This window comes from Triticum aestivum, chromosome 5B, assembly GCF_018294505.1.
Source record: "Triticum aestivum cultivar Chinese Spring chromosome 5B, IWGSC CS RefSeq v2.1, whole genome shotgun sequence".
Lineage (NCBI taxonomy): Eukaryota > Viridiplantae > Streptophyta > Magnoliopsida > Poales > Poaceae > Triticum > Triticum aestivum.
The window spans coordinates 594,891,581-594,916,023 of NC_057807.1; positions in this window are offsets into that span (position 1 = coordinate 594,891,581).

Genomic DNA, 24,443 nt, shown 5'->3' on the forward strand with positions numbered 1-24,443 from the left:
GCATGGCTCAACATATAAATAGAGGGGCAGGGCTAGCACCAAAGAGAGATCAACAAACACCAAGCCGTGTGCCGGCAACCCCATCCCCTCTAGTTTATCCTCCGTCATAGTTTCCATAGTGCTTAGGCGAAGCCCTGCGGAGATTGTTCTTCACCAACACCGTCATTACGCCGTCGTGCTCCCTGAACTCATCTACTACTTCGCCCGTCTTGCTGGATCGAGAAGGCGAGGACGTCATCGAGATGAACGTGTGCAGAACTCGGAGGTGCCGTGCGTTCGGTACTTGGATCGGTCTGATCGTGAAGACGTACGACTACATCAACCGCGTTGATAAACGCTTCCGCTTAGCGATCTTCAAGGCTATCAAGATACAATACCCCTCTCGTTGCTATGCATCACCATGATCTTGCGTGTGCGTAGGAATTTTTTTGAAATTACTACGTTCCCCAATAGTGGCATCCGAGCCTAGGTTTTATGCGTTGATGTTATATGCATGAGTAGAACACAAGTGAGTTGTGGGCGATACAAGTCATACTGCTTACCAGCATGTCATACTTTGGTTCGACGGTATTGTTGGATGAAGCGGCCCGGACCGACATTACGCATATGCTTACACAAGACTGGTTCTACCGACGTGCTTTGCACACAGGTGGCTGGCGGGTGTCAGTTTCTCCAACTTTAGTTGAACCGAGTGTGGCTACACCTAGTCCTTGAGAAGGTTAAAACAGCACTAACTTGACAAACTATCGTTGTGGTTTTTATGCGTAGGTAAGAACGGTTCTTGCTTAGCCCGTAGCAGCCACGTAAAACTTGCAACAACAAAGTAGAGGACATCTAACTTGTTTTTGCAGGGCATGTTGTGATGTGATATGGTCAAGACGTGATGCTATATTTTATTGTATGAGATGATCATGTTTTGTAACCGAGTTAGCGGCAACTGGCAGGAGCCATATGGTTGTCGCTTTATTGTATGCAATGCAATCGCCCTGTAATTGCTTTACTTTATCACTAAGCGGTAGCGATAGTCGTAGAAGCAATAGTTGGCGAGACGACAACGATGCTACGATGGAGCTCAAGGTGTCGCGCCGGTGACGATGGTCATCATGACGGTGCTTCGGAGATGGAGATCACAAGCACAAGATGATGATGGCCATATCATATCACTTATATTGATTGCATGTGATGTTTATCTTTTATGCATCTTATCTTGCTTTGATTGACGGTAGAATTATAAGATGATCTCTCACTAAATTTCAAGATAAAAGTGTTCTCCCTGAGTATGCACCGTTGCTAAAGTTCGTCGTGCCCAGACACCACATGATGATCGGGTGTGATAAGCTCTACGTCCATCTACGACGGGTGCAAGCCAGTATTTGCACACGTAGAATACTCAGGTTAAACTTGACGAGCCTAGCATATGCAGATATGGCCTCGGAACACTGAGACCGAAAGGTCGAGCGTGAATCATATAGTAGATATGCTCAACATAGTGATGTTCACCATTGAAAACTACTCCATTTCACGTGATGATCGGTTATGGTTTAGTTGATTTGTATCACGTGGTCACTTAGATGATTAGAGGGATGTCTATCTAGGTGGGAGTTCTTAAGTAATATGATTAATTGAACTTAAATTTATCATGAACTTAGTCCTGGTAGTATTTTGCAAATTATGTTGTAGATCAATAGCTCGCGTTGTTGCTTTCATATGCTTATTTTGATATGTTCCTAGAGAAAACTGTGTTGAAAGATGTTAGTAGCAATGATGCGGATTGGATTCATGATCTGAGGATTATCCTCATTGCTGCATAGAAGAATTGTGTCCTTGATGCACCGCTAGGTGACAGACCTATTGCAAGAGCAAATGTAGACGTTATGAATGTTTGGCTAGCTCAATATGATGACTGCTTGATAGTTTAGTGCACCATGCTTAACGGCTTAGAATCGGGACTTCAAAGACGTTTTGACCGTCATGGACCATATGAGATGTTCTAGGAGTTGAAGTTAATATTTCAAGCAAATACCCGAGTTGAGAGATATAAAGTCTCCAACAAATTCTATAGCTAAAAGAAGGAGGAGAATTGCTCAACTAGTGAGCATGTGCTCAGATTGTCTGGGTACTACAATCGCTTGAATCAAGTGGGAGTTAATCTTCCAGATAATATAGTGATTGACAGAGTTCTCTAGTCACCATCACCAAGTTACTAGAACTTCATGATGAACTATAGTATGCAAAGGATGACGAAAACGATTCGCGAGCTCTTCGTGATATTGAAATCGACGAAGGTAGAAATCAAGAAAGAGCATCAAGTGTTGATGATTGACAAGACCACTAGTTTCAAGAAAAGGGCAAAGGGAAAGAAAGGGAACTTCAAGTAGAATAACAAGCCAGTTGTCACTCCCGCGAAGAAGCCCAAAACTGGACCAAAGCCTGAAACTAAGTGCTTACACTGCAAAGGAAATGGTCACTGGAAACGGAAATACCCTGAATATTTGGTGGATAAGAAGGATGGCAAAGTGAACAAGGGTATATTTGATATACAGGTTATTGATGTGTGCTTTACTAGTGTTTATAGTAGCCCCTGAGTATTTGATACTTGTTCGGTTGCTAAGATTAGTAACTCGAAACAGGAGTTACATAATAAATAGAGACTAGTTGAGAGGAAGTGACGATGAGTGTTGGAAGTAGTTCCAAGATTGATATGATCATCATCACACACTCCCTATACGTTCGAGATTAGTGTTAAACCTAAATAAATGTTATTTGGCGTTTGCGTTGAGCATGAATATGATTTGATCATGTTTATTGCAATACGGTTATTCATTTAAAGTCAGAGAATAATTGTTGTTCTGTTTACATGAATAAAACCTTCAATGGTCATACACCCAATGAAAATAGTTTGTTGGATCTCGATCGTAGTGATACACATATTCATAATATTGATGCCAAAAGATGCAAAGTTAATAATGATAGTGCAACTTATTTGTGGCACTGCCATTTGGGTCATATCGGTGTAAAGCGCATGAAGAAACTCCATAAATATGGATTTTCGGAATCACTTGGTTATGAATCATTTGATGCTTGCGAACCGTGCCTTTTGGGCAAGGTGACTAAAACTCCGTTCTCCAGAACAATGGAACGAGCTACTGACTTGTTGGAAATAAAACATACTGATGTATGCAGACCAATGAGTATTAAGGCTCGTGGCGGGTGTCGTTATTTTCTGACCTTCACAGATGATTTGAGCAGATATAGGTATATCTGCTTGATGAAACATAAGTCTGAAATTGTTGAAAGGTTCAAAGAATTTCAGAGTGAAGTGGAAAATCATCGTAACAAGAAAATAAAGTTTTTGCAATCTGATCGTGGAGATGAATATTTGAGTTACGAGTTTGGCCTTCAGTTAAAATAATGTGGAATAGTTTCACAAACTTATGCCACCTGGAACACCACAGCGTAACGGTGTGTCCGTACGTCATAACCGCACTTTATTTGATATGGTGCGATCAATGATGTCTCTTACCGATTTACCAATATCGTTTTGGGGTTATGAATTAGAGATAGTTGCATTCACGTTAAATAGGGCACCATCTAAATCCATTGAGACGACACCATATGGACTATGGTTTAGCAGTAAACCTAAGATGTCATTTCCTAAAGTTTGGAGTTGCGATGCTTATGTGAAAAAGTTTCAACCTGATAAGCTCGAACCCAAATAGTTGAAATGTGTCTTCATAGGATACCCAAAGGAAACTGTTGGATACACCTTCTATCACAGATCCGAAGGCAAGACATTCGTTGCCAAGAATGGATCCTTTCTAGAGAAGAAGTTTCTCTCGAAAAAAGTGAGTGGGAGAAAAGTAGAACTTGATGAGGTAATAGTACCTTCTCCCGAATTGGAAAATAGTTCATCATTGAAATCAGTTCCAGTGATTCCTACACCAATTAGTGAGGAAGCTACCGATGATTGAGGGAGTCCTGGATTAGGGGGTGTCCGGATGGCCGGACTGTGACCTTTGGCCGGACTCCCGGACTATGAAGATACAAGATTGAAGACTTTGTCCCATGTCCGGATGGGACTTTCCTTGGCATGCAAGGCAAGCTTGCGATACGGATATGTAGATCTCCTACCATTGTAACCGACTCTGTGTAACCCTAACCCTCTTCGGTGCCAATATAAACCGGAGGGTTTTAGTCCGTAGGACGAACAACAATCATACCATAGGCTAGCTTCTAGGTTTTAGCCTCTCTGATCTCGTGGTAGATCTACTCTTGTACTACCCATATCATCAATATCAATCAAGCAGGAGTAGGGTTTTACCTCCGTCGAGAGGGCCCGAACCTGGGTAAAAACGTCGTGTCCCTTGTCTCCTATTACCATCTGCCTAGACGCATAGTTCGGGACCCCCTACCCAAGATCGGCCGGTTTTGACACCGACATTGGTGCTTTCATTGAGAGTTCCTCTGTGTCGTCATCTTTAGGCCCGATGGCTCCTCCGATCATCAACAATGATGCGGTCCAGGGTGAGACTTTTCTCCCCGGACAGATCTTTGTATTCGGTGGCTTTGCACTGCGGGCCAATTTGCTTGGCCATCTGGAGCAGATTGAAAGCTACGCCCCTGGCCATCAGGTCAGATTTGGAAGTTTGAACTATACGGCTGACGTCCGTGGAGACTTGATCTTCGACGAGTTCGAGCCACAGCCAAGCGTGCCGCACTGTCACGAATGGCATCATCTAGCCCTGCCGCCGGACAGTGCCCTGGAGGCCACACCAGTGTCCGCTCCGACCCTTAGCTCGGAGCCGATTGCACCGATCGAGGACGGGTGGCTGGACACCGCCTCGAGGGCTGCTATCTCTACGGCGATTGAGCCGGACACCAACCCTGTCCTTTGCGAAGCTCGTGACTCCAAGGTGTCGGACTCCTCTCCAGACTCCGAACCTTCCGCTCCCCTGCCAATCGAATCCGATTGGGTGCCGATCATGGAGTTCACTGCCGTGGACATCTTTCGGCACTCGCCCTTTGGCGACATCCTGAATTCACTAAAGTCTCTCTCTCTCTATCAGGAGAGCCCTGGCCGTACTATGGTCAGGAAGGTCGGGATGTGGACGACAAAGAAATTCGAAGCCCACCCACCACCCACTTCGTAGCCACTGTCGAAAGTTTAAACGACGTGCTCAACTTCGACTCTGAAGACATCGACGGTATGGACGACGATGTAGGAGACAAACATGAACCAGCACCTATAGGGCACTGGACAGCCACCTCATCTCACGATGTATACATGGTGGACACACCTAAAGGAAGCGACAACGAGGAACAACGGGACATCACGAGGGATCATTCCCTCGAAAAACAGTCAAAACAGCGACGTAAGCGCCGCTCAAAGTCCCGCCTCAACAAAGACAGCAGCCATACAAACCCAGCCATAGAGCAGGGCGAACCGATGGACGATGAACATGCTATCGAGCAACCGTCCGAACAGGACAATTTGGATAAACAACCCATCCCCGGCGAAGATAACAGTCCGGACGATCTCACACTGGAAAAGTTACTGGAGCAGAAGAACCTCCACAAAAGGCTCATCGCCACTGCGCATAGCCTGAAAAAGCAGAAGCAGAAGCTCAAAACAGCGGAAGATGCGCTCAGAATCAGATGGAGCAAAGTACTCAACACCGCAGACAAATACGGCGATAGTCACCGAACAAAGAGCTATCCGAAGAGAAAACTACTGCCCGAATTTGATGAGGAGGCCATAGAGCCCCCGCAATCAAAAAACAAGGAGACCACTCGGTCGGATAGACGACCCCATGGAAAACATGGAGCGGCAAATGGCGCCACACACAAGCCGGCACGCGATCCACACACGGATTTGCATCAAAAAGACGGCCCAGTTAGATCTATCTACGGACCAAGAAAGCAAGCTCTAGTAAGCAATGCAACACATCAAGTATCCGGATATTACGGTACACCTAAATATAGGGGTGCCACACACCCCCTATGTTTCACCGATGAGGTTCTGGATTATGAATTTCCAGTGGGATTCAAGCCCGTAAACATAGAGGCATACGACAGAACAACAGACCCTGGAGTCTGGATCGAGGATTACATCCTCCACATACACATGGCTAGAGGAGATGACCTCCACGCCATAAAATACTTACCCCTCAAGCTCAAAGGGCCAGCCCGGCATTGGCTCAAAAGCCTCCCCGAAAACACCATTAGAAGTTGGGAAGAGCTCGAGGATGCTTTTCGGGCAAATTTTCAAGGGACCTATGTCCGACCTCCGGACGCAGACGATTTAAGTCACATAACCCAACAACCCAGAGAGTCAGCCCGAAAATTCTGGAACAGATTCCTTACTAAAAAGAACCAAATAGTCGACTGTCCGGACGCCGAAGCCTTAGCCGCTTTCAAACACAACGTCCGAGACGAATGGCTCACCAGACACCTCGGCCAAGAAAAGCCAAGAACAATGGCCGCATTAACAAGCCTCATGACCCGCTTTTGCACGGGAGAGGATAGCTGGCTGGCAAGATGCAGTATCAGTGACCCAAATCCATCCGAAGTCAGGGATGGAAATGGGAAACCACGATGCAGCAAGGACCAGCGTCGGACCAAGGGAAACAGCCCGAAGAGCACGGCAGTCAACGCCGGATTCAAAAGCTCACGGCAGAATCATAAAAAACTGCCCCCTAAGGATAACAGGGACGAGCTATCTAACTTAAACAAAATCTTGGACAAGGTATGCCAAATCCACAGTACCCCCGGGAAGCCTGCAAATCATACCCATAGAGATTGTTGGGTCTTCAAGCAGTCCGGCAAACTCAACACCGAACACAAGGGGCTCGACACACCAAGCGAGGACGATGACGAACCCCACAAGCAGAGCACCGAAAAACAAAAGAATTTCCCACAAGAAGTCAAAACAGTAAACTCACTTTGCATGACAAAAGGGAAAAATAGAGCGGCGCCCATAGAGGTACGCGTCATGCGGCCTATCCCAGAGGAGTCCCGCCACTGGTTGTTAAAACCAATCACCTTCGACCATCAGGATTACTCTAGAAGTATCCGGAATGCAGGATGGACTGCCTTGATATTAAAACCGATAATTGACGGACTCCAATTTACACAAGTCCTAATGGACGACGGCAGTGATCTAAACCTGCTATATCAGGACACAATCCGCAAAATGGGGATAGACCCAACCAAAGTTCGTCATAGCAACACTTCCTTTCAAGGGGTAATGCCAGGCCCATATGCCCATTGTACGGGCTATCTACTGCTAGAAGTTGTGTTCGGCTCACCCGACAACCGCTGCCGCGAAAAGTTAAACTTCCACCTCGCCCCATTTACAAGTAGCTACCAAGCACTCCTGGGACGCGAAGCTTCGCCCGCTTTAACGCAATACCGCATTATGCATCCCTTACACTTAAAATGCCCGGTCCGCGAGGCATCATCTCCTTAAAGGGAAATATTGAGTGTTCCTCGAGCACGGAAGATTGTGTGACTGCCTTTACAAGCCACACACTAAACCGGCTTCACTAATCCAAGCACCTAAACAGGTCGTTCAGACCTCGGATACGGTTAGACGAGTCCGGCGTAAACATACAAGGGCTTACCAACCGCATACCCCCGCACAAGGGGCTCCGCGCATATACATCAAGAGACAATAAAGCTCAATTTTATTCATTTTTTGAATCGTACTTTGTTTATTTAATATAACGTACATTTTCGCACGATCTTTTTCAACTAAGTTCATCTCTTTTACAGATGAACACTGTGCTACACCCGTCCAGGATATGGCACAACGGAGACACAGGCGCAGACGTGCAGTAGGGACCCGTTGCAAGGATTCTTTTCAGATTAAGACCCTGCGTAAACCTTTTTTACTGTATCTTGTTGATACACATCCCCTGGTTTCTTGCTATAACCAAGGAGGAGGCTGGCATTTTGGCATGGGCCACGTCAGAATTTTGCGCGTACCTGGACACCAGGGGCTTATTACCAAGGGCGTTGTTCGGCCCGTTTTCATAAAGACCGAATACCTTAGGGAGTATTCGGCGTCTCGAGTTAGGCCTTATATGCATCAGCTCTGAATCATGTCTTTGGTCAAATGTTGGGTTTGCCCGGCTCCTGTGTTTCGCTGCCTTATGTTCCGCTCTATCGGCTAACGCGGCACCAGGAGAACTACTGCGATTGTGCCCCGGTTTGTCTAGGCGAGCACCTCAGTAGAGAAAGCCGAAAACTGACTGTCATGATATAGCGTGAGACTGGTCAACCACTCGATGACCCGCCGGAATCTATAGGATTCCTCCACATTGACGAAGGGCCTTTTCCCGGTCAGGCACATACGCGCCCCGAATTCGGGTGAGCGCGGTGCCCCTAGGGGCTATATAGTAGCCCCACTATCAAACTCCTATGGCTAAGTGAAAGTGATAAAGCATTATAGTCCGGTTGCCTAGTTTGCTGCGCTATCAAGTGTGAAAATGCGCCTTTTGCAAACACCCCCGCATTATATGCGTGGGGGCTGAAGCCGAAGACTGCCATCTTTCAGGTTATATACACATATACATCAACGGCCGCACAGGAGGTATTCCAATTCTTGAAGGCACAAGTATAAAAAGCTTTTATATTTCATCGAAACATTGTTTCACAATAATACATGTTATTCGAACATAATATCCTTCGAGCACTGCGTCTCTATTAAACGAGCGCCCTGCAGAACTTCCTGAAAATAGTGCTCGACAGGTACTCGGCTTCCGTCCGAATCTTGGGATGCAACATCGGTGGCCTTCATCTCCGCCTAGTATGTCTTGACACGGGCAAGAGCCATCCGCGCACCCTCTATGCATGCCGACCTTCTCATTGCATTGATATGCGGCACCGCACCAAGGAACTGCTGCACCAAGCCAAAATAACTCTTCGGCTCAGGACTCTTCGGCCACAAAAGACTCACGACATCCTTCATGGCAAGTCCGGATAACCTATTCAGCTCCGCCCATTCGGCCAAGCGATCGGTTAATGGAAGTGGGCGCTCTGGATTATGGAACTGCGACCAAAAAAACCTTTTCCATTTCGTGATCCTCTTGATCTCGGAAGTGTTCGGCCGCGTCCGCGGCACTTGCCGCCAAGTCCAGATAAGAATCCTCCGCACTCCATAGCCGGTCCAACTGAGCATATTTAGGATCCATGAATTTCCTACGCAACAGAAAGGGATTTCCAGCCGCAATATATCCGGCCTGACGCAGCTCCTCCTTCATAGCTCTCATCGTAGAGCGAGCATCCTTGGACTCGGTAGTGGCCTTCTTCAGGTCCTCTTGTACCGCTCGATCTTCTTTTTCAAGAAGCTTGCAGTGGTTGGCAGCATTCTTCAACTCCACGGCCATCTCAGCCATTTCCTTCTTGCTTCGACAATGAGCAGCTTGTTCGGCTTTTAGCTCTTCGGCCGCCTTTAAGGCAGCTGCGTCACTCTTTCTGGTCTACTCCTTGGTTCGGGCGAGCTCCGCCCGCATGTTCTCCATGGCAGCGGCACCATATGCATCAAGCATACTTGTTATAAGGCACGGGCATCAAGCTCCCTTACCAGGTGTTCGCGGAGAAATTGCACACCTTGTGACTCGTCAAGTCGCTGATTGACAAGCGCGATGTCGGCATCCGCCACGTCAAGTTGCCGCTTTAGTTCGGTAAATTCATCAGTCCGGCCAGCCATCGGACCCTTCGCCACCTACATAGGAAGGGAGACATATTATACCTGGGATTACGATCCTCGGCGCGCTGTCATTTTTTGACAACACACCGAGCCTCAGGGGCTACTATCTACACAGGGCGCATTTTATATGCGGAACTGTCAGAAGGTACATCATTTTGTGTACCTCAAAACCTGTCAGTAAACTTCTGACGGCTTCATGCAATCCGCTCTCAGCGGATGAAATCCTTTCAATCACCGTACCCATCAACGCACGGTGATCTTCTGAGATAGACGCTCGCCCGAGCAGATCCTTCAGCTCCTCCGACCGCACACCAGGTGGTGCCGGACTCGTTCGATGGCCTTTTTTGAAGGCCGGACGCGGAGGGCTTTGAGGGGACATACGACTGCCTTCCAGCCCCGCCAAACTCGAAGAAACCCTCCGCGACGACACCTCGGGGTCGCCCGCCTCGCAAGACGGCATGGCAGGGGGAGGCGTTTCGCTCTCAATCATCTCCGGACGAAGATCCCCCAAGGATGAGCTCTGCGGAGAAGGGCTCAGATCCGAACTACAAGGTAAAATTTCGGTTATCTTCATCAGAAACAGGGCAGGGATATCCTTTATTTCAAAAAGAACTCCCCTTTTTACTTACGGCTCGGTGGAGGGTTGATCCCCTTGTGGGCACACTGCGGCCGAGGCATCCCTCAGCGCAGGACCCTCTGATGAAGATTTCTTCCCCCGCTTTGAGACCATGGTCTCCGGGTCTTCAGAGGCGGTCCTCTTCTTCCCCTGGATGGAGGGATTCTCGATCCCTCCTTTATTGACAACCTCATTCACGAAGGCGGTAGCTTCCTTGTTCCCCCCTTCACCTTCTTCCAAAGGCGCAACCTCCAGCATCCTGGTCAACACGGGATCCGGCGTGGTCTCAGGGAGGGGGGCCGTACACCTGATTAACTTTGCTTTCGCTATCCACTCCTGTTCAAGGGACAGCTCTTTTGAGAGCAAATTCATGATAAATATGGGATAGCATGTCCGGGTACAGGGCTACTTACTTGAGTATCCGGGCGATTGCGGCTCAGACCTGCGTCCTTGGTCAAGTCCGGACACATCGCTTGTGATCCGAAGAAAAGCTTGTACATCTCCACGGGCGTCGCGCCCATAAAATGTTGGAGAGCTCGTGGTCCCTCCGGGTTGAATTCCCACAGGCGGAGGGGGCGACGTCTGCAGGGCAGGATGCGACGAATCAGCATGACCTGTGCTACTACGACCAGAGTGATCTCTCTCTCTAGGAGATCTTGAGTGCGGCCCTGCAGCAAGGGCACGTCCTTGGACGGCCCCAGTCAAGTCCTTTATTGACCCATGACGCCAGCCGCGGTGGAGGACCCGAGTGAAAGGCAGGTGGCGCCACCCATTTGGTACCCCTGGGAGCTATGATATAAAACCACTCTTGTTGCCATAGGTTGAGCTCCTCTTGAAAAGAGCCCTCGGGCCACGGAGCGTCAGCATTCTTGCTTATAACAGCCCCTCCGCACTCTGCCTGCTGCCCCTTGATCATCTTAGGCTCCACTTTGAAGGTCTTGAGCCACAATCCGAAGTGAGGGGTAATGCGGAGGAAGGCTTCGCATACGACAATGAACGATGAGATGTGGAGGATGGACTCCGAATCCAAGTCGTGAAATTCCAACCCATAATAAAACATGAGCCCCCTCACGAAGGGGTCCGTCGGGAAGCTTAGCCCCCGAAGGAAGTGAGACACGAACACCACGCTTTCACCAGGCTTGGGAGTGGGAATAACCTGCCCTTGGGCAGGCAGCCTATGCGAAATTTCGCCGGTTAGATACCTGGCATCTCTTAGCTTTAGCATGTCTTCTTCCGTAACGGAGGAAGGCATCCACCGGCCTTGCAGGTCGGAGCCGGACATCATCAAAGGTCCGAAGCACCTGTATCTGGAGCTTTGGGTGTTGGAACTCGAGGCGAGGGGCAGATTTGGTTGAGAGTGAAAGAAAGGAGTGGAACTTTGGTCTCTTTATAAACAGGTTGAATGCCAAGAGCCTTCCCCATGACCGTTCGGGACTCGCCTTCGATAGAGGAGACATGCCAACGGGCACGATTGGGTTACCCACGCCCGTATTAATGAGTATCCCGAAATAAGGGGACACGATCTCTGCTTCGACAAGACGTGCCAAGGAAACCGTCTCGCTAAACGCGCTGAGGTGGGACAGTAAAAACGATTCGTATAAAGGCTTGGCCGTGGTGTGATGTCATGCCACGAAATACGACAGCAGATTGAATTTGTGTAAATATTATTCTCTCTACGGTGGTATGTGGAACTTATTTTACAAAGCCGGACGCTATCCTTGTGTTCAAAATCTTCTATAAAGTATTCAGAGGAGGAACCCGCCTTGCAATGCCGAAGACAATATGTGCGTCGGACTCGTCGTCATTGAAGCCTAGTTCAGGGGCTACTGAGGGAGTCCTGGATTAGGGGGTGTCCGGATGGCCGGACTGTGACCTTTGGCCGGACTCCCGGACTATGAAGATACAAGATTGAAGACTTTGTCCTGTGTCCGGATGGGACTTTCCTTGGCGTGGAAGGCAAGCTTGGCGATACGGATATGTAGATCTCCTACCATTGTAACCAACTCTGTGTAACCCTAACCCTCTTTGGTGCCTATATAAACAGGAGGGTTTTAGTCCGTAGGACGAACAACAATCATACCATAGGCTAGCTTCTAGGGTTTAGCCTCTCGGATTTTGTGGTAGATCTACTCTTGTACTACCCATATCATCAATATCAATCAAGCAGGAGTAGGGTTTTACCTCCGTCGAGAGGGCCCGAACCTGGGTAAAAACATCATGTCCCTTGTCTCCTGTTACCATGCGCCTAGACACACAGTTTGGGACCCCCTACCCGAGATCCGCCGGTTTTGACACCGGCAATGATGATCATGAAACTTCATATTAAGTTACTATAGAACCTCGTATGTCTTCCAAAGTACAGTTCGCACGAGAGTGGTACGGTAATCCTATTATGGAAGTCATGTTACTAGACCATGATGAACCTATAAACTATGAGGAAGCGATGATGAGCCCAGATTCTGCGGAATGGCTGGATGCCATGAAATCTGAGATAGGATCCGTGTATGAGAACAGAGTGTGGACTTTGGTGGACTTTCCCGATGATCGGCAAGCCATTAAGAATAAATGGATCTTCAAGAGGAAGACGGACACTGATAGTAGTGTTACTATCTACAAAGCTCGACTTGTCAAAAAAGGTTTTTGACAAAGTTCAAGGTGTTGAATACAATGAGATTTTCTCACTCGTGTTGATGCTTAAGTCTGTCCGAATCATGTTAGCAATTGCCACATTTTATGAAATCGGGCAAACGGATGTCAAAACTGCATTCCTTAATGGATTTATTAAAGAAGAGTTGTATATGATGCAACCAGAAGGTTTTGTCAATCCTAAAGGTGCTAACAAAATGTGCAAGCTCCAGTGATCCATCTATGGACTGGTGCAAGCATGTCAGAGTTGGAATATACGCTTTGATACGTTGATCAAAGCATATAGTTTTATACGGACTTGCAGTGAAGCATGTATTTACAATAAAGTGAGTGGGAGCACTACGGCCTTTCTGATAAGTATATGTGAGTGACATATTATTGATCAGAAATGATGTAGAATTTTTCTGAAAAGCATAAAGAAGTGTTTGAAAGGAGTTCTTTAAAAGAAAGACCTCAGTAAAGCTACTTACATATTGAGCATCAAGATCTATTGAGATAGATCAAGACGCTTGATAAGATTTTCAATGAGTACATACCTTGACAAGATTTTGAAGTAGTTCAAAATGGAACAGTCAAAGAAAGAGTTCTTGCTTGTGTTGCAAAGGTATGAAATTGAGTAAGACTCAAATCCCGACCACGACAGAAAATAGAAAGAGAATGAAAGTCATTTCCTATGCCTTAGTCATAGGTTCTATAAAAGTATGCCATGCTATGGACCAGACCTATTGTATACTATGCCCTGGTTTGGCAAAGGGAGTACAATGGTGATCTAGGAGTAGATCACTGGACATTGGTCAAAATTATCCTTAGTGGAATAAGGATATGTTTCTAGACTATGGAGGTGACAAGAGGTTCGTCGTAAAGGGTTATGTCGATGCAAGATTTGACACTGATCCAGATGACTCTAAGTCTCAATCTGGATACATATTGAAAGTGGAAGCAATTAGCTAGAGTAGCTCCGTACAAAGCATTGTAGACATAGAATATTTTTGCAAAATACATACGACTCTGAATGTGACAGACCCGTTGACTAAACTTCTCTCACGAGCAAAACATGATCACACCTTAGTACTCTTTGGGTGTTAATCACATAACAATGTGAACTAGATTATTGACTCTAGTAAACCCTTTGGGTGTTGGTCACATGACGATGTGAACTATGGGTGTTAATCATATACAGATATGAATATTGGTGTTAAATCACATGGCGATGAGAACTAGATTATTGACTCTAGTGCAAGTGGGAGTCTGAAGGAAATATGCCCTAGAGGCAATAATAAAGTTATTATTTATTTCCTTATTTCATGATAAATGTTTATTATTCATGCTAGAATTGTATTAACTGGAAACACAATACATGTGTGAATACATAGACAAACATAGTGTCACTAGTATGCCTATACTTGACTAGCTCGTTAATCAAAGATGGTTAAGTTTACTAACCATAGACATGAGTTCTCATTTGATTAACGGGATCACATCATTAGGAGAATGATGTGATTGACTTGACCCATTCTGTTAGCTTAGCACTTGATCGTTATTATGTTGCTATTGCTTTCTTCATGACTTATACATGTTCCTATAACTATGAGATTATGCAACTCCCGTTTACCGGAGGAACACTCTGTGTGCTACCAAACGTCACAACGTAACTGGGTGATTATAAAGATGCTCTACAGGTGTCTCCGAAGGTACTTGTTAGGTTGGTGTATTTCGAGATTAGGATTTTTCACTTCGATTGTCGGAGAGGTATCTCTGGGCCCACTCGGTAATGCACATCACTATAAGCCTTGCAAGCATTGCAACTAATAAGGTAGTTGCGGGATGATGTATTACGGAATGAGTAAAGAGACTTGACGGTAACGAGATTGAACTAGGTATTGAGATACCGACGATCGAATCTCAGGCAAGTAACATACCGATGACAAAGGGAACAACGTATGTTGTTATGCGGTTTGACCGATAAAGATCTTCGTAGAATATGTAGGAGCCAATATGGGCATCCAGGTTCTGCTATTGGTTATTGACCAGAGAGATGTCTCGGTCATGTCTACATAGTTCTCGAACACGTAGGGTCCACACGCTTAACGTTCGTTGACGATATAGTATTATATGAGTTATGTATGTTGGTGACCAAATGTCGTTCGGACTCCCGGATGAGATCACGGACATGACGAGGAACTCTGGAATAGTCTGGAGATAAAGTTTAATATATGGGATAATGTTGTTTGATCTCCGAAAGGGGTTTCGGATGTTTCCCAAAATGTTTGGGTACGAGAACACGTTATTTGGGCCAAAGGGGAAAGCCCACAAGGTTTTTGGAAAGCGCAAAAGGAAGTTTTGCAGAGTCCAGGGGCCAGACGACAGGGTCCCTGGCATCTGGGTCCAGACGTCGGGAACCCTGGCGTCTGGCCCTGGAGTCCGAGAAGGACTCTTGCCTTTCGGGCAAAACCGACTTTGAGGAGGCTTTTACTCCAAGTTTTGACCCCAGGGCTCAACATATAAATAGAGGGGCAGGGCTAGCACCAAAGAGAGATCCAGAAACACCAAGCCGTGTGCCGACAACCCCGTCCCCTCTAGTTTATCCTCCGTCATAGTTTATGTTAGATAATAACAAGAAATAAACGAGACAAAGAGACACAGATTTTTACGTGGAAACCCTTGCGGGAGAAAACCATGGACGCATGAAGGCGCAATCACTATGATGGAGGAGTATTACAAGCACGAGACGACAGACCGTCTGAGGTGCGACTACACGGGGTATATATGAGGGCAATACATGAGGACAAGTAAACGAGTTGTACTCGTACGCGTCGGTACCAACGCAAAGGCCCACACCATATGTACTACGTCTAGTCCAATATGGTAGAATTTGGATCACAATTTAACAATCTCCACCTTGAGCCAAATTCCCTCGAGTAGTCGAAGAAAGTGAATAACTCCATCCAAATCAGCATAAACACCTTGTGCGGCAAAGTCCATAGGACTAGTGAGAAATATCAACTAAGCTTGAGCAAAGCTCAAACTTATTGGTAGGAACTGGCTTTGTCATCATGTCAGCAGGATTATCATGAGTACTTATCTTGCATACCTTCAAATTGCCTTCAGCAACAACATCTCGAATATAATGAAATCTGACGTCAATGTGCTTTGTCCTCTCATGATACATTGGATTCTTTGTAAGATATATGGCACTTTGACTGTCAGAAAATATGGTAGGGCAAGATGAATCTCCACAAAGCTCAGTGTACAAACCTCTCAACCAGATAGCTTCTTTGCATGCCTCAGAAATAGCCATATACTCGGTATCAGTAGTGGAACAAGCCACAATAGACTGCAAAGTTGCTCTCCAACTCACAGCACAACCACCAATGGTGAAAACATAACCTGTGAGCAATCTTCTCTTATCCAAATCACCAGCAAAATCAGAATCAACAAAACCAACAATTCCATCTCTAGTTTTCCCAAACTGTAAATAAGCATTAGAAGTACCACGCAGGTATCTGAAAATCCACTGAACTGCTCTCCAATGCTCTTTTCCAGGATTAGCCATGTATCTACTGACAACACTCAACGCATATGATAAATCAGGACGAGAACAAATCATGGCATACATAAGTGAACCAACTGCACTCGAATAGGGAACTCTAGACATGTACTCAATATCTGCATCTGACTTAGGACATAAAGCTGATGATAATTTGAAGTGTGCAGCTAACGGAGTACTTACTGGCTTGGCATTATGCATATTAAAACAACGAAGAACTTTATCAATATATCCCTTCTGACTTAGATATACTTTTCCAGACGGTCTATCTCTGGATATTTCCATGCCAAGTATGTTCTTTGATGCACCCAAATCCTTCATCTCAAATTCATTACTCAATTGCTTCTTTAGTTCATTAATCTCTGACATACTCTTTGCAGCAATAAGCATATCATCAACATAAAGGAGCAAATAAATAGTTGAACCATTGACAGTTTTCAAATAAACACAACTATCATAATTAGACTTTTTGAAACCTTGAAAAAGCATGAAGGTGTCAAATCTCTTGTACCACTGTCTAGGGGATTGCTTCAATCCATAAAGAGATTTCTTTAACTTACAGACAAGCTTTTCTTTTCCAGGAATAACAAAACCTTCAGGTTGTTCCATATAAATATCCTCTTCTAATTCTCCATGTAAGAATGTAGTTTTAACATCCAATTGTTCAAGCTCAAGATCATGCATGGCAACAATACTGAGTAAAGTGCGAATAGAGCTATGCTTCACAACAGGAGAAAAGACTTCATTATAGTCAATACCTGGAATCTGGCTATAACCTTTAGCAACTAACCTTGATTTATATCTTGTCTCATGATCAGGAGAAACACCTTCTTTCCTCTTGAAAACCCACTTGCAACGAATAGGTTTCTTCTCTCTAGGCAATTTTACTAAATCCCAAGTGCCATTCTTTTCAAGTGATTCCATCTCATCATGCATAGCGGTCATCCACTTATTGCAATCACTAGAAATAATAGCCCCAGAATATGAAGAAGGCTCAAAATTACCTTCAATTTCTTCTGCAATAGATAAAGCAAAAGAAACAATATTGCACTCTTCAATTAACCTGTCAGGTTTATTAATACCCCGTCTAACTCTGTCACGTGCAAGATTCCAACTGGGTGCAACAATATGCTGATTTGGAGTAGGAGTGACATGTTCATCATCAACGACGGGTTCATCATGTGCATCAACAATTTCATTACCAGATGTATCACCTGAATCAATAACATGCTCCACCTGAACAGTAGGCTGCTGAATAGTAGGCTGCTGTTCACTCTCAACAGGAACATTAGTAGATGAAACATCATGTAACATAGCAGTTTCATTACAGATAACATTTCTGCTAATATCAACCTTCTGGGTTTCAGGATTCCACAATTTAAAACCTTTAACGCCAGACTTATAACCAAGAAAGATGCACTTAACAGCCCTAGGCTCCAACTTTCCATTATCAACATGAGCATAAGCAGTGCAACCGAAAACTCTCAACTGTGAATAATCAGCAGGTGAACCAGACCATACCTCAATTGGAGTTTTCTTATTAAGAGCAATAGATGGTGAACGGTTAATGAGATAACAAGCACTGGAAGCGGCCTCAGCCCAAAAATGCCTATGCAAACCTACATTGGACAACATGCAACGGGCTCTAGAAATAATGGTCCTGTTCATACGCTCAGCAACACGGTTTTGTTGAGGAGTATAAGGAACGGTGTAATGTCTGACAATGCCTTCAGACTTGCAATAATTCTTAAATTGCTTAGAACAGAATTCCAAACCATTATCAGTGCAAAGTATCTTTACCTTCCTTTCAGTTTGCCTCTCAATCATAATCTTCCACTCCTTAAATGCTGAGAATGCTTCATATTTATGCTTCAAGAAATAAGGGCAAACTTTTCTCGAATAATCATCAATAATAGTCGGCATGTAACTTGCACCACCTAATGACTTCTTGCGAGATGGTCCATTGGTCGAACTTAAATCACCTTTCATGACAATAAGGGAGCCTTTGGTGACCTTCAAAACACAATCTCCACCTGAATACTTGTAACCCTTTGCATCAAGGGCACTAACAGAGATAAGATTTCTCTTCATCTTCGGAATATACCGAACATCTGTCAAAGTTCTGATCATGCCATCAAACATCTTGATTCAAACGGAACCTATGCCTTCAATCTTGCATGGTGAATTATCAAAACCCAAAACGGAACCAGCAGAAGTAGTGGAATCAAAAGTATTAAACCAATCTCTATGCGGGCACATATGGAAAGTACATGCAGTGTCAAGTACCCACTCGTCATTGGTCTCAGCACATCCAGCAATAACGACAAGAGCATCATCGGAACTATCATCACGAGCAACGTTAACAGAATTTTCACCTTGTTTGTTACCTTTCCTCTTTTCCTTGTTCTACAATTTGAAACACTCAGAGATGCCATGCCCGTCTCTCTTGCAATATCTGCAATACTTCTTGTCTCTGGATTGCGACCGGCCCCTGTAGCCATTTTTACTTTTGCCTTTGTTTCCATTATTGGAGTTCTTTTCCTTTGTCCTGCCACGAGCAGATAATCCCTCGGCTTGGGATGAACTCGAACCATCATGAGGCACCATTAATTTCATCTTCTCCTTAGAGTTCAAAGCTTCATAAACTTCATTAAGCGTGAGAGTATCACGGCTGTATAATATGGTGTCTCTAAAATTGGTATAAGAGCTTGGCAGTGAACAAAGTAACATTGAAGCAGTATCTTCTTCTTCATATTTAACCTTCATTGCAGCTAGATCAGATATGATCTCTTTAAATTCTGAAATATGATTCAAAATATTACCTCCCTCAGGTAACCTGTGCAGGAATAATTTTTGCTTCAGATGCATCTTGCTGGTGAGATCTTTAGTCATGCAAATCCCTTTCAGCTTTAACCATAGAGCAGCGGCAGTTTTCTCGCTCAAAACTTCCTGCAAAATATTATTATGCAAATGGAGTTGAATTTTTGACAAAGCCTTACGATCAATTCTTTTCTCCTCATCAGTCCAGTCCTGAATTCGGTTCTTCCCAAAACTATCCAATGCTTCATCATAGTCGGTCTGTGCCAACAACGCCCGCATCTTGACTTGCCATAGGGTAAACCTTGTGTCACCATCCAGCGGCGGAAGATCGTACTTCATGAATGCCATGAGTCGATTAAATTTGTGCACAAAGTAGTACAAGTCGAAAGAAAAATTCTTGACAGAATTTAAATTACGCGGAGCAAAGAACTAGGAACAGTAGCACCTGATAGTAGTTGGCTGGACGTAGCAACGGACAGACGAACGCAGAACAAAAAACTGAACTAGCACAGCCTCACGTCGCGTGAAGTAGCAACAGCGGGAGCACTTTTCAATTAGATCTCGAAACTTGTGCTAATGTACTCCCTCCGGTCCTTTTTACTCTGCATATAAGAATTGTTTGAAGTCAAATTTCATAAAGTTTGACCATATTTATATGAAAAAATATTAACATCTATAATTTTAAAGTTATACAATATGAAAAATTGAGTCGCGGCGCATCTAATGATAATGCTTTCACATTGTGAATGTTTATGTTTTTTTTATAAAGTTGGTCAAACTTTACGAGGTTTGACTTTAGACAAATTTTATATGCTAACTAAAAAGGACCAGAGGGAGTATCTCTTCACGTGGACAGTACTCAACTAGTACATGTAGATGAACTTGATTTGGCCTCTGTCTCCATGCAACGAAGCAATGGCTGGTAGATCGCTTGCTACCAAATACCTTGGGACTTGGATCCTTGCACTGCTCGACCTCGGACGCGGATCTCTGCGGTGGCGCGCGCAGCGGAAAGTTCTCTGTCTTCGGAACGACGGGTCGTGTGCAACGGAAATCCAGTCGGTCTCGGCGATTCGGGATGGCGGCGGCGGAACAAACCGCAACCCTAACTCTGGTCTCAAATCTCGTATCTGCAACCTCAGCTCTATATATCACTTGTTAGATAATAACGAGAAATAAACGAGACAAAGAGACACGGATTTTTACGTGGAAATCCTTGCGGGAGAAAACCACGGACGCACGAACACGCAATCACTATGATGAAGGAGTATTACAAGCACGAGACGAAAGAACGTCTGAGGTACGACTACATGAGGTATATATGAGGGCAATACATGAGAGTCCTTGGAGGACAAGTAAACAAGTTGTACTAGTACGCGTCGGTACCAACGCAAAGGCCCACACCGTATGTACTACATCTAGTCCAATACGGTAGAATTTGGATCACAATTTAACAGTTTCCGTAGTGCTTAGGCGAAGCCCTGCAAAGATTGTTCTTCGCCAACACCGTCATCACGTCGTTGTGCTGCCGGAACTCATCTACTACTTCGCCTGTCTTGCTGGATCGAGAAGGCGAGGACGTCATCGAGCTGAACGTATGCAGAACTCGGAGGTGCCGTGCGTTCGGTACTTGGATCGGTCGGATCGTGAAGACGTACGACTACATCAACCGCGTTGATAAACGCTTCCGCTTAGCGATCTTCAAGGGTATGAAGATACACTCCCCATCTTGTTGCTATGCATCACCATGATCCTGCGTGTGCATAGGAAATTTTTTGAAATTACTATGTTCCCCAACAGATACCAGTGCAGGTGATGCTACTGAACTCAAGTGGGAGTTCAACAAGGACCTTGGCCGTTACTATGTTTTGTTTTCTGATGATCAGTAGTGGAGCCTAGTTGGGACGACCGGAGATCTAGCATTTGGGGTTATGTTCTTTTCATTTGGATTTGACCGTAGTCGGTCTGTGTGTGTACTCTGAATGATATATGTTTTATTTACGTATTGTGGGGAGTGGCAATTATAAGCCAACTCTCTTTATCCCATTCTTGTTCATTACATGGGATTGTGTGAAGATGACCCTTCTTGCGACAAAACCACAATGCGGTTATGCCTCTAAGTCGTGCCACGACACATGGGAGATATAGCCGCATCGTGAGCGTTACATTACTCATTCCGAAGAAGCAAAAAGTTAGCCCCTGCATGGGCATCCAAGGCGTTACACACTCTTGCCAAGAGGATCGAGCTTGTGTCTCGCATGGGAAAAAGAATAAGAGAAGCATGTATTCATATATGTATAGCACATAGTAGCAAAGAAGAGTCACAAGATGTGTCAGTATATTTAAGAGCATAGGTGCATATAAATAGAGGAAGTGATGCTCTATAAAGACTCGGCAAGAGACTCTAGGCCTAATGGCGCCCTTCTCCACCTCTCACACCTACATATGAAAACCCACCCTCCAGTTGAAGTTGCGGCACATAAATTTGGCGCAATTTATGTGAACTAAGTCAACAAAAACTACAAACATGTGTAAGACACAAATCATTCTCAACAGATTTCGTAGTATATATGAAACTTATGAAATGTTGTTTAAGAAATAATTGTTGGTTGAATTTTCTTGGACAGAAAGACACACACACACAACTACTGATGAACTTACATGGAACCATTGAGATGTATCCACCGCACTGTGACATATGTTGCATGGTCAAAGAGCACAACAAAAAAGTGTCATGCCATAGACTACGATGCAGCAGCCACGGTCATGACCAAAAGCATAAACCACTAATGCTCTCATTCCTAAACATGTGCATGCATCAATAACTGAATTTTGTCCGTTAGTGAAGGGTTCACCATGTAAAGTGTGTTTTCGAAGTAAGAATTTCTATGAAGGTGGAAGAAATCAAGTGGGGTGAGGGAGATCAATGTAGTGTGCTTCTGCACACCCTATTAGAAAGATTAAGAATGATGTGGATGCGGAGAAGGGTGTGGGGGAAGAACCTATCAAAGGTTGCGTGCACGAGCATTGACTCCCCACCGCGTAGGCCTAGGGGTGGTGTGGCCTAGGTGTCATCAGGTGTGAGCAATGGGGCGGGTGTGACACTAGAGGGGGACGCCAATGTAGCTCGTAGTTGATGTCCTGAGGTGGGAGACCTCGTGATAAAACATGTGCGCATAGATACCACGGAGAATGACTCTGAGTGTAGTGTGCAAAGGAGAGTTTCGATCCACACGTTCGTTCGGTGCTATGTAACATTTAAAAAGAAAGATGTATATTTCAACGCAAGAAAAACATACAAAAGACCACACACATAGGAAGGTACACATAGATACTGATGGGACACTTGTACTCATCGTACTCCATCGTCATGGAAGCACCAAAGGGAGAAGAAGATGTCAGGCTTACCATTCTAGGAGTACATGTTTTCCGGTCATTGAAACAAAGCACCTTGGTTGCGAGTTGGAGGAATCAAACAGTTCTATATGTTTTCTTGAGTGCCATAGGTATTTTCCTCACTAGGCCAGATGGTGCATAGATACTATCAACATGCTTTTTGATGCCACTCATTCCGAGGAAGCAAACTTTAGCCCCGCATGGGCATCCACAGCTGCAATGCACTCTTGCCAAGAGGATCGAGCTTGTGTGTTACATGAGAAAAAAGAACAAGAGAAGCGCCTTATGTATATGTGTAGCGCATACTAGCAAAGAAGAGTAGCGAGTGGTGGGGATATTTAAGAGCATAGGAGCATATAAATAAGAGGAAGCGATGCTTAATTAGAAAAGACTCGGCGAGAGACTCTGAGTGTGATGACACCCTTCTCCACTGAGTTATTCACCTCTCACACCTACATACAAAAACCATCTCTTGAGTGAGGAAATTGCGAAAAATAAATTGGATGTGGTTTATGTAAACTAAGTTTCATTTAAAATACAATCTTGTGTAAGAAACAAAGCATTCTCAATATATGCCATAGTATATACGAACCTTGAGATATGGTTTTTGGTTGATTTTTTCTTTAACAGCTAGACACCTTCCACTTGCCCCCCCCCCCCACCCCCACACCCCCCCCCCCCCCCCCCACACACACACACACACACCCTGCAGCCAACCCCGTTGTCCTTCCTCACCACCTTCATCATTTCCATGCACATGTCGTCGGGCCGCCCCGCCTGCGCGGGTGACGGTGCGGGCGAGGCCTCCTCCTCGCTGGCAGCACCAGCTTGGCAGAGCGAGAGGTGCTCGTCGGGTAGATCGGAAGAGCTCACGGGTGGCGGCCATGCTCGGGATAGGGTTTTGGCCGTGGTTTTAAATGGCGCGAGTTTGTGCGGTGGGTGGGAATATGAGATTTGGTGTGGGAAGCAGGCATTTTGCCTTTGTTGCGGCGGCCGATGGGAGTGAAGGATGGGTGGATGGATGCGAAGAAGGTGTGGAGGAGAGCCGTGTCAAAGGTTGCGCGCATGAGTTTCGACTCCCTGGTATGTGAGCCTAGGGACGGTGAGGCCTAGGTGTCATTGGGTGTGGCGATGAAGTTAGTGTAACGCCAGGGGTCACCGATGGGGCTCGTGGTCGGCGTCCTGAGAAGGTAGACGGTGTGGTTCCTGTGAGTGTGTGACGTGTGTCCCATCCCAGGTACGGAATTGGTATGCGAAAGTGGGGCAACTGTGTGAGTGCACACTTGGAGTATCATGATATCTAAACTATAAAAGTTCTAAACGGATTATAACTAGTTATTAAGGTTTTGAATATAAGAGTTCCTCGTATAATACAAGTTGTTTTACTTTACAATTATTATCAATTGCTAGAGGATTGAGATGGGAAAGAGTAACTCGAAGAGTAGTGGGCAAAGGGGAGTTTCGAATCGCACTTGTGTTTGATGCTACACACTTATTTATTTTTCTTTGTAAAATTCCTTGTATATATTTTAGCGCAATGAAACTGTACAAAGAATGTGAATCTACTTGTGCCTGGATGGTTAGAAGGAGAGTGGTATCCCCATCCAACCGGAACTTGACATTGATGCTGGCATATTCCTGAATTTATTTCAATCTCAAGATGATGTGTCCTCTCAGTCTCTCGAAGGTCCTTATAAAGGTAAGGT